General features: G+C 38.4%; 1 long non-coding RNA gene and 1 pseudogene across 2 annotated transcripts; one reads left to right on the forward strand and one right to left on the reverse strand.

Annotated features, from left to right (window-relative positions):
- The first annotated feature begins 690 nt into the window (after positions 1–690).
- On the forward strand, positions 691–2,708 carry LOC111073813. 2 transcript variants are annotated; one of them, XR_002607753.2, is made up of 3 exons: positions 730–837; positions 901–1,421; positions 1,488–2,708. It is a non-coding gene; the product is annotated as an uncharacterized LOC111073813 (long non-coding RNA). The 2 variants fall into 2 exon arrangements; XR_005968254.1 differs by lacking the exon at positions 1,488–2,708 and having other exon boundaries at positions 691–837; positions 901–1,448.
- A 4,675-nt stretch (positions 2,709–7,383) lies between these two features.
- Positions 7,384–9,370, reverse strand: LOC121404830 (annotated as a pseudogene).
- Between the last annotated feature and the right edge of the window lie 570 nt (positions 9,371–9,940).

Here is a 9,940-nt window from a genome sequence, read left to right on the forward strand (position 1 = left end):
AAATGATAACATCCCAGCTCCTTGTTTTCTGGTTCTCAGAACGGATTTTTGAAACTTTTTCGTTTTCTCAAAACGTTGCAAAATTAATAACTTTTGAACCCGGCTAGATAAAAGTCTGAAATTTAATATATATATTTTCAATACCTAAAATAAATTTTAAAAAGAAAAATTAAAGTGGGCGTGTCACTGAAAGGCGTAATCTACGGTCAAACTCAAACTTTCCTTTTTTACCCTAAAAACCATCATACAAAATATAAATAAAATTGAACAATAGGCAAATAGATTTTTTTACAACAAATTTTAATCTATACTATAAATTTGTAGAAATCTGTGTGTAAGCGGCTATCTCCGCAACGCGTGCACCAAATTGCATGCTGTTTTTTTTAAATGATAGCCAGAGAATGTAACCTGGTTTGCACAAAAAAATTTGTACTTTTCTATAAATAGGTTCCTCAAGAATTAAAAATGAATCAAAAAAATCTTAAATTTCGTCCAAAATTGTGTTTTTGAACGCCTATTTCATTTCATTTCTCTGCAACGCGTGCACCAAACTGCATGCGGTTTTTTTTTTAAATGATAGCCAGAGTATGCGGCATTCTTTCTTTACAAAAGTTTAATCAAAAAAAATCTCAAATTTGGTCTAAAAATGTGTGTTTGAACGCCTACTTCATTTCATTTTGTGTCATTCTGTGGAACAAATTTGGTCTAAAAATGTGTGTTTGAACGCCTATTTCATTTCATTTTGTGTCATTCTGTAGAAAAGAACATTTGATGATAGATTTTGTGTTTTATAAATTATTGTGTGAAAATTTGTTTTCTGAAAAAATTGCAATTTGTGTAAGTATATTTGTTGCTTTTGAAAATGTGTGCGTTTTAAACCAACCTGTGTGATTTTTAAAGTTAAATGTCGAGACGATTAAATTTGGGTCGGCGAACGCGAAAATCATTTCAAGTTGTGGCTTCAAGGAGCCGTGAAAGTAGCCAAGACATTCCACATCGCAATGAAAATAGTCGTCTACGCACAGCAAGGTCCCGTTCAAATCAACGGAACAATGATGCAACAACAACTGCAAATGAACGTCTTGATATTCAAAATATACAAAGTGTTGCGTTCGCGTACAGTAGTGTCACCGATTACGCTACTCATAGGCAAATTATTATTGGTCCAATGAACGACCGTTGTCGCCATTGTCAGGCCTTTAAAATTTAAAGGTGAAGCAGATGGGATATGCTGTGCGAGTGGTAAAGTGAAATTGCCTGAATTAGGCAGCTCACCACAACCATTGAGCACATTACATAATGGATTGACACCTGAGTCTAATCATTTTTTGAACAATATACGAGTGTATAATTCGAGTTTTGAAATGACATCTTTTGGCGCCAAAAATATTATAAGAGACAACTTTATGCCAACGTTCAATGTAATTAAATATTTTTGTTTATGCAAATTGTACGTTTGTTCTCATTCTATCATATATTTTATTAAGATTCAAGGTCAAATATACCATCGAGCTGGCTCTTTGTTACCTTTCGACAACGCAGACCACCAATTTTTGCAATTATATTTTATCGGGAACGCGGAAGGCGAAGCTGATCGTCGGTGTGCCATTATTACTAACATGCGGAGACACATTATTTTCGATTTGCAAAATATGTTCCATGAGCACAACGAATTGGTTCAGGTTTTCAAAACATCGCTTGATCGAATGCCATCTGACGATCATAAAATTGTTATCGAGCTGATAAAACACCGGTTGGCGAACATGCAAGGCGTTTCAATGCACAAACAGTTGACGAAGTGGCAATAGTCATTGTTGGTGAGCAATTTAATAATCGTGATATTGTGCTTCATCGTAGAAATGAACAACTTGAACGTGTATCCGAGACTCATCGCTGTTATGATGCACTACAATATCCCATATTGTTTTGGAGCGGACAAGATGGCTATAATTTCAACATTAAAACGATAAATCCAGTAAACGGTCGAGAAGGAACAAAGAAAGTTAGTGCTATGAATTATTACGCATACAGGCTGCAGATACAGCAAAATCAAGACAACCACATATTGAGGTGTAGAGCACTTTTCCACCAGTATATTGTTGACATGTATGCAAAAATTGAATCGGAACGGTTAAATTTTCTTCGATTCAACCAAGCCAAATTACGTTCCGAAGAGTATGTTCATTTGCGTGATGCCATTAATATGCCATTATTACCGTCATCGTATGTTGAAAGTCCACGTCATATGTTTGAGTACGCGCAAGATGCGATGTCATACGTTCGCCGTTACGGTCGACCAGACCTCTTCATCACCTTCACGTGTAATCCGCAATGGGAAGAAATCTCGGAATTATTGTTTGTTGGCCAAACATCGAAAGATAGCCATGATATTTTAGCACGTGTTTTTAGACAAAAATTGAAATCACTCATGGATTTAATTGTCAAACACGGTGCATTTGGGTCTGTTCAATGTTGGATGTATTCAATTGAATGGCAGAAATGAGGTTTGCCTCATGCGCATATTTTAATTTGGCTCATTGAAAAAATAAGGCTGAATCAAATTGACGATGTGATTTCGGCAGAAATTCCAGATCCGACAGTGGATCCTGAATTGTTTGAAGTGGTCACCAAAAATATGATTCACGGTCCATGTGGTGCGTTGAATTTGAATTCACCCTGTATGGTTGAAGGGAAATGCTCCAAACGTTTTCTTGGCATGCATTTTTAGTTTTAGATAGACGCATTAATTAGGCGTCCTTTAAGGCAAGAAAAAAATACCAGATTTAAAAAAAAAATTAAGTACTAAAAAAATTTTTAAGTCTCGAAATCTATCAGAAAATGTCATTTTGGTGCACAGCCTAAAGAAAAAGTTCAATTTCGTTGAGTAGTTTAATCATTGTTTAATTTCGATTAATTCCTAAACATTAAATGCATTTTGTAAGCAGAGAAGCGCGCGGGTCTGCTAGTTTTTTATAAATTTGTACAGGTTAAATTATTTAAAAAAAATTATTTTCCACTTTCTGAGCTGATGGTCCAAACAACGAAAAACATTGAACAATTAAACGTAAAATAACACATGTCAACACGAGTTTTCCTCAAGGAACAAAACCAACTTTTTTTTTAAAGATTGGGGGCTTAGAAATGGTTTGATGATATTTTTTTTTCTATGGCAGAACTTTGTTTTGAAGAATTTTTGAAAGCTGATATATTTTTTTAAAGTTTTTTTCAGAGGTAGCGCTTTGTTTTTCACATAACTCTAGTATCTTACGTCTGATTGTAAGGAATTTTGCATTTTTCAAAATATATTTAAAACAACTAGAAGTTAAGCCCAAGCACTTTGTAATTTAAGCTTACCGTCTGGGAAATATAAAGCATTGAAATACAAAAATGATGATTTTTATGTGCGGTACTTTTAACGAAATTTTTACTTTAAATCTCAGGAAAAGTCGAAAAATTGGGAATTGGGATCGCGATCAGGTGCCAAATGTACAACCCTTTCTCGTTTGCTTTGTTCCCAATTTGCAGTTGGGCCCGCAACCTTCCAAAAGGTATTTTTTGTTCATTTTTTTAGTTTTGTTAACGAATTTTATCTCCAAAATTTTTCCATAGATTTGAATGAGCAGTACCAAACCATAATTCTTAAAAAAATTTAAAGTCCCAAGTCTATCAGAAAAAGTTGGTTTGGATCCTTAAGGAAAAAAAAAGTTCGATTTTGTCGAGTAATGTAATCACATTTTACCGTTTAGAACAGTGATGGGCATGAAAACTAACGGAAAGAGCCAGTCAGAAAAAACAAAGAAAACAACCCCCGTCGCGACGCTTCGCAGTCATGAGCTAGACAGAATGGGCGAGCAAAGTGAATACACTTTTTGTTGCTCTGATTTTCATGTGCGTAGCCCAAGACACATGATGTGTTGTTGCAATCTCGGGATCGCGCCTTCGAAGCATTTTTGCAGTCTCTTTGACGCCAAATTTCTGTGGCATTGTTTTTGTAAAAATTCACGGATCGCCGAACGCGACCAAGACCGTCTGAGTCGACTTGCTGGCGCCTCCCGAAAAACATTTTGGAAAGAGCCACGGGAGCTGAAAGAGCCACTGCGTGCCCATCTCTGGTTTAGAACATTGCACAGTGGCTCGTTTTCTCAAAACAAGTTGCAAAATTAATAACGTTTGAATAACGGCTAGGTAAAAGTCTGAAATATAATACATATATTTTCAGATTATGATCAAACTCGAACTTTCGTTTTTTTTACCCTAAAAATCATCATAAAAAATATAAATAGAACTGAAGAATAGGAAAAATAGATTTTTTTACAGCAAATCTTAATTTTTTATAAATTTTTAATAGTTAAATTATTGAAAAAATAAATTTAAAAAAAAAAGGAGAAGGAACGTGTGAGTCGCTTTTGGGGACGCTATTTTTTGAGCTTATGATTTTTTAAATTTAAAAAAAATTTTACTTTTTACATTTTATTGCTACTTCTGTTTTCTACAACTACAATGTTTATTCTACATCTAAAATGTAGATTATACATATACCATTTAGATTCTGCATCTACTCCGCTAAAGGGCGCTCGCGTACATAACGAGGCAGAGTGTGCGAGCGAGAAAGAGAATGAGTAGCTGGTCTTTTGCGGAAGAAGGCGGGGAAAGCAACTGAAAACTAATTTCTTCATTCTGACTATAATTACGATTCGATCTGATTCAGATTCGGCAATCTGGTAGATATGGTCATTTTCTACGATACTGCGTTTTTAGTTTAATCGTATTTTTAAAATTTTGCCTGCCACAGATTTTCGTCCTTTGTGGGGGCGGAAGGGGCGGGGCGATATTTTGAAATACACTTGTAGCAGTGTGATATCACATAAGTCTGGAAACAAAATTTGGTTGCTCTTGCTCTTATAGTCTCTGAGATCTAGGCGCTCATCGAGACGGACAAACGGACATGGCTATGTCGACTCGGCTATTGATGCTGATCAAGAATATATATACTTTATGGTGTCGGAAACATTTCCTTCTCTGCATTGCACACATCCACTTTTACCACAAATACAATATACCCCTTAACTCTTTTTTGAGAACGGGTATAATTGTTTGTTTTGCACTTTCTGAGCTGATAGCACGCAAAGTTAACGCCCAAACAAGCACAAGTACCTTGAAGAATTAAATGTAAAAAAATGGTAGTGTCATGCTGGCGATTTTTAAAGTTGGAAGCGTTTTTAAAAACTGTGAAAAAAGCTATCCCAGCAAATAGCACCTTGGCATATCTTGGCATAAATTCAAAAAGTTACCAGAAAAAAAATCTTATTTTAATGGTACATTTTCATAGTCCATGCCTTGGCTAGAAAAAATGCATATATATATTTTTGATTTTAATGCTGCACAGACATTTTTGCAGCCCTTCAAAATCAGATGTTCGGTTAATTACGAGTTGGTGTACGAAGAGCGGGAATCCTTTTCTTGACTTTGTGAGCTTGTAAGTTTTGTAAAGTTTAAGAAAAAATGTTTGTAAAATATGGAGCAGAAAGTCCGAAGTATGTAGAATTTGTATACTATATATTTATTGATTTATATATATTGGGTTAATATTTTCCTGGGTTGGATCTGCCATTTTAACTAGGGGTTTACGTCAATAGAGAAATACTCCGCTTGGCTTGGGGTGTGGGCAAACTCTCTAACGAAACAACTTGCTCGGTATTGCAAACCAGAGCTCCGAGACAATTATTACTCGTTACGCAATTTCCCAAGGAGATGAAACATACGACAAAGAGCGAAGTACAAAGGAAACAGTGATAATACACTGAGAACAATCAAAAGGGGGATTCCGACAGACCAAAATACACTGGGAATATTATTATGATCCGACATATATTTATATTTTTATATAAAAAAAAACATTTTTTTCATATGTGTTAGTTTGTAACCTATCTTTGGTGGCTAACAACTAATCACGAGACAACTATAACCGAAATCTAACAATGCCAGATTAAAGTAGAAAGTTTATATGTACTAATGTCTATTAAATTATTTGCCACCGTTTGCGACCTTAATACTTTTACGGGTATTTTCATCTTGTAGGTTAGGTTTAACTTTTTTATGAAACGCTACCACTAACCATACAGTATAAGTCGACTTAAAGGTCAGATTAACTTTTGCCCCATTATATGACCACCACCTCCTCGTGGTGTTCCCTGCGTTCCTATTTTAAATCTCAAAAATGATCGGCGACTTTATGTACATCTATACCTATTGGCAAACATATGTATATAATGAAGGTATACTGAATATAGAATATGTAAATATATGCGTCAATTCTATGCACATGTAAGGTAACCCATATACATATATGCATATACATATTTATATACATACATATATACAATTATTTTAGTTCAAATCATTTGTTTTATATGTATCAAACAATCAATTTATATGATAAATAATGGATTTAAGGTAAAAAATCTACACATGTATACGTATATACATATACCAATTCTTTGCATATATGTCTAAATATATATAAAAAGAAATAAATATATATAGAAAAGTTCTCTGAAAAACGGAATTTATTAACAAAGTTGAAAAATCGAAAGTCGACGGCATTTCCACAATATTCATGTACGTACACATTTAATTTAGTATATACATGTCTAAAATAGGGATATGTATATGTAAGTGTGCTATTTCAAATAAACAAAATAAATAATATCGTTTATTTTTATATTTTATTTATTTCCCACGCCCACCCCACACTCTGCCCATTCCTCGTTTATGTTGCGGCAGGTCAGCTCAGGTCGCTACATCAGCCCTGAAAACAAAACGAAAAACGAATTTCGGGTCAAGCGGCAAAAAATGCGGAAAAATATGAAAAATGCATTTTTAGTGGCTATTATCTAAACTAATGATATAACACTACTCGACAAAATCGGATTTTTTTTTCCTAAAGGATCCAAATTTTTTAAAGAGTTATGGTTTTTTCTATTGCAGAACTTTTTTTTAAAGAATTTTGGAAGCCTGGTATTTTTTTTCAAAGTTTTTTCAGAGGAATCGCCATATTTTTTCACATTACCCTAGTATTTTACGTCTGGTTTTAAAGATAAAAGATGAAAAGATAATTTAAGCAGCTAGAGGTTCAGCCTAAACACTTTGTGATTCCAGCTTACCGTCTGTACGGTATTTTTTACGAAGTTTTGACTTTGAAAACTCAGGAAAAGTCGAAAAAAAAAAATGATATCAAAGTAGCAAAGTTCTTTACAACCAGACGTTAGGTTAGGTTAGGTTAAGGCGGCTGTCGGGATCGTCAGAAACCCGACACACCTAGGCCGGCTTCGGCCCGTTGTGATACCGCATAGGCCGCTCCCTCTTCCCTCGTCAGACACTATGTTATCCGTTGTCCCATCCGGATGCCCTTATGAAGCCTGCGATCCGTCTGGGACTGATTGTAAACATGTCCGAAATGTCAATTAGGAATGGAGCACCCAAGTATTGAAGTCTCCTTCTACTGAGAGCCGGACAGGAGCAGAACAGGTGTTCCACAGTCTCCTCCTCGTCCTCATCTCTACAGCTCCGACAGAGTCGTTGTAGGGGGCACCCAGCCTGTTAGCATGGCCAATGTCCCGTAAGGGAGCGTATGACTGAGCTGCACCTGCTCCTACTGAGTTTGCAGAGCTCATCAGTGCGCTTCCTAGTAATGTTAGGCCATGTTTGCCGAGTTATGCGTAATAGTGGCACCGTTTGCCAACTGTCATTTATTAGTTGCTTAAAATGTTCTTTTATTTTGAGCTTGCAGGTGGCCATTGGCATACGAATATCCTCCTTATCATGGAGAAGGGGGATTGTTGTACCAGCTCTGGCCAGCTCGTCTGCTATACAGTTGCCTTCAATGTCCTGGTGGCCCGGGACCCATATTATGCTGATGACAAACTGATAAGCCATCTCATGGAGAGATTTGCGACAGCTTGCCACGGTAGCCGAGCTTGTTGTTATCGCATTCAGCGATTTGATCGCAGATTGGCTATCACTATAGATATTTATATGAGTTGCCGTAGGGGCACGTTCGTGAAGGCAGCTCAAAGCTTCTCTGGTCGCTATGACTTCCGCTTGGAAGACACTGCAGTGATGTGGGAGCCTGAAAGAGTGTCTTCTGTTAAGCTGTTTGGAGTAGATTCCTCTTCCGACCTTGTTGTCCAGCTTTGAGCCATCAGTAAAGATTTGAATGGCTCCATCTGGGCCAGGTGGTCCTTCGAGCCAGTTGGTTCTGTGAGGGAGATTGTTTCGAAAGGGGTACCAGTGTACTCCCTCGGAACGCAGTAGTCCGTTTTTGTGGGAATGATTTTGTTTCCATTTAAGATGGATGCATGACCGGTGTGCTGTGACAACCATTGGTCAGAGTCTCTAAGATGGATTGCCGCCATTTCTGCCTGCTCCTTACCTGCAAGGTCAAGGCTCTGCAGGCATAGGATAGCATTTAGCGCATCCGTTGGTGTGGTGCTCAGAGCTCCACTGATGCATAGGGCTGCAGTGCGCTGCACCTTGCCCAGTTGTTTAGTGATGGTCCCCTTCGATAGGGCAGGCCACCACACTGCGACTCCGTAGAGTAGTATTGGTCTAACTATTGATAGGTAAATCCATTGGACTATTCTTGGGTTCATGCTCCATTTTAGCCCAATGGCCTTCTTGCAAGTGTAGAGGGCTATCGTAGCCTTCTTCACTCTGTCTTTGATGCTCAGGTTCCAGCTAAGCTTTTTGTCAATTACCAACCCTAAGTAACTGGCGCTGTCGCTGAAGGAGAGCCTGCATCCGTTTAGAATTGATGGGTTGAGAGACGGAATTTTTTTTAGGTTTTAAACAACAAAAGTTCTGTTTTAGAGGGATTAACTCCCAGTCCACGCGACTTTGTCCATTCTGACAGTCGCGCGAGCTTTGCGGTCATTAGATCGCAGAGTGTTTGAGGGAATTTTTCCGAGAAGATAATGGCAACGTCGTCCGCGTATGCTTCCACTTTTCAGCCCTCCCCTTCCAGGTCACACAGAATCTTGTTGACTGCTATGTTCCATAGAAGGGGGGACAGGACACCACCTTGCGGGGTGCCTCTGTTGACATACCTTGACTGAGTGGACGATCCCATTGATGATGTCACCGTCCTGCATGTGAGCAATTGATCTATGAGCATCACCAAGTGTCGATCCACTCCCAGGTCAGTCAGGGCCTCTGTGATGGCTCCCGGTATGACGTTGTTAAAGGCTCCCTCGATATCTAGGAAAGCTATTAAGGAGTATTCTTTGACGTGTAGGGATTTCTCTACCGTCGAGATTACTTCATGGAGTACCGTTTCCGTGGATTTTCCTTTTCGGTAGGCATGTTGTGCGCCTGACAGCCACTGAGGATTTATGGTTGTTCTCAGCTGCAGCCTAGTCGGGCTAGTCGGGCCTAGTCTCAAAGGTTTTGAGAAGAAAGGACGATAGACTTATTGGTCTGAAGTCTTTTGGGGTTGTGTGTAAGGGTTTCCCTGCTTTGGGGATAAAGACTACTTTAGCCTTTAGCCAAGCGCGGGGGAGTTTTCCCACTGTCAGTATCTTCCTGAAGATCTTCCTGAAGATACTTTGCAGCCAGTTGATGGCCATGACCCCGGCTTTTTGTAACTGAGCCGGAATGACTTGGTCTGGACCAGGCGATTTGAAGGATTTAAAGCTGTTTACTGCCCAGCTAATATTCCGTTTTGTGAGGATGTGCTCCATCGAGGTTTCCGGGCCTTCACTTGGGGTGTCTGCCGGCTCGATGGTCGTGCACCCAGGGAAATAAGTATCGAGTAGAATATGTAGGGAGTCCTCACTAGAGTTTGTCCACGTACCATCCATTCTCCTGAGATATCCCACCGAGGGGGATGTTTTTGACAGGATCTTGCGTAGCCTTGCGGCTTCTGACGTGTCTTCGATTTCGG

The sequence above is a fragment of the Drosophila obscura genome, unplaced genomic scaffold (genome assembly GCF_018151105.1).
Source record: "Drosophila obscura isolate BZ-5 IFL unplaced genomic scaffold, ASM1815110v1 contig_46, whole genome shotgun sequence".
Taxonomy (NCBI): Eukaryota; Metazoa; Arthropoda; class Insecta; order Diptera; family Drosophilidae; genus Drosophila; species Drosophila obscura.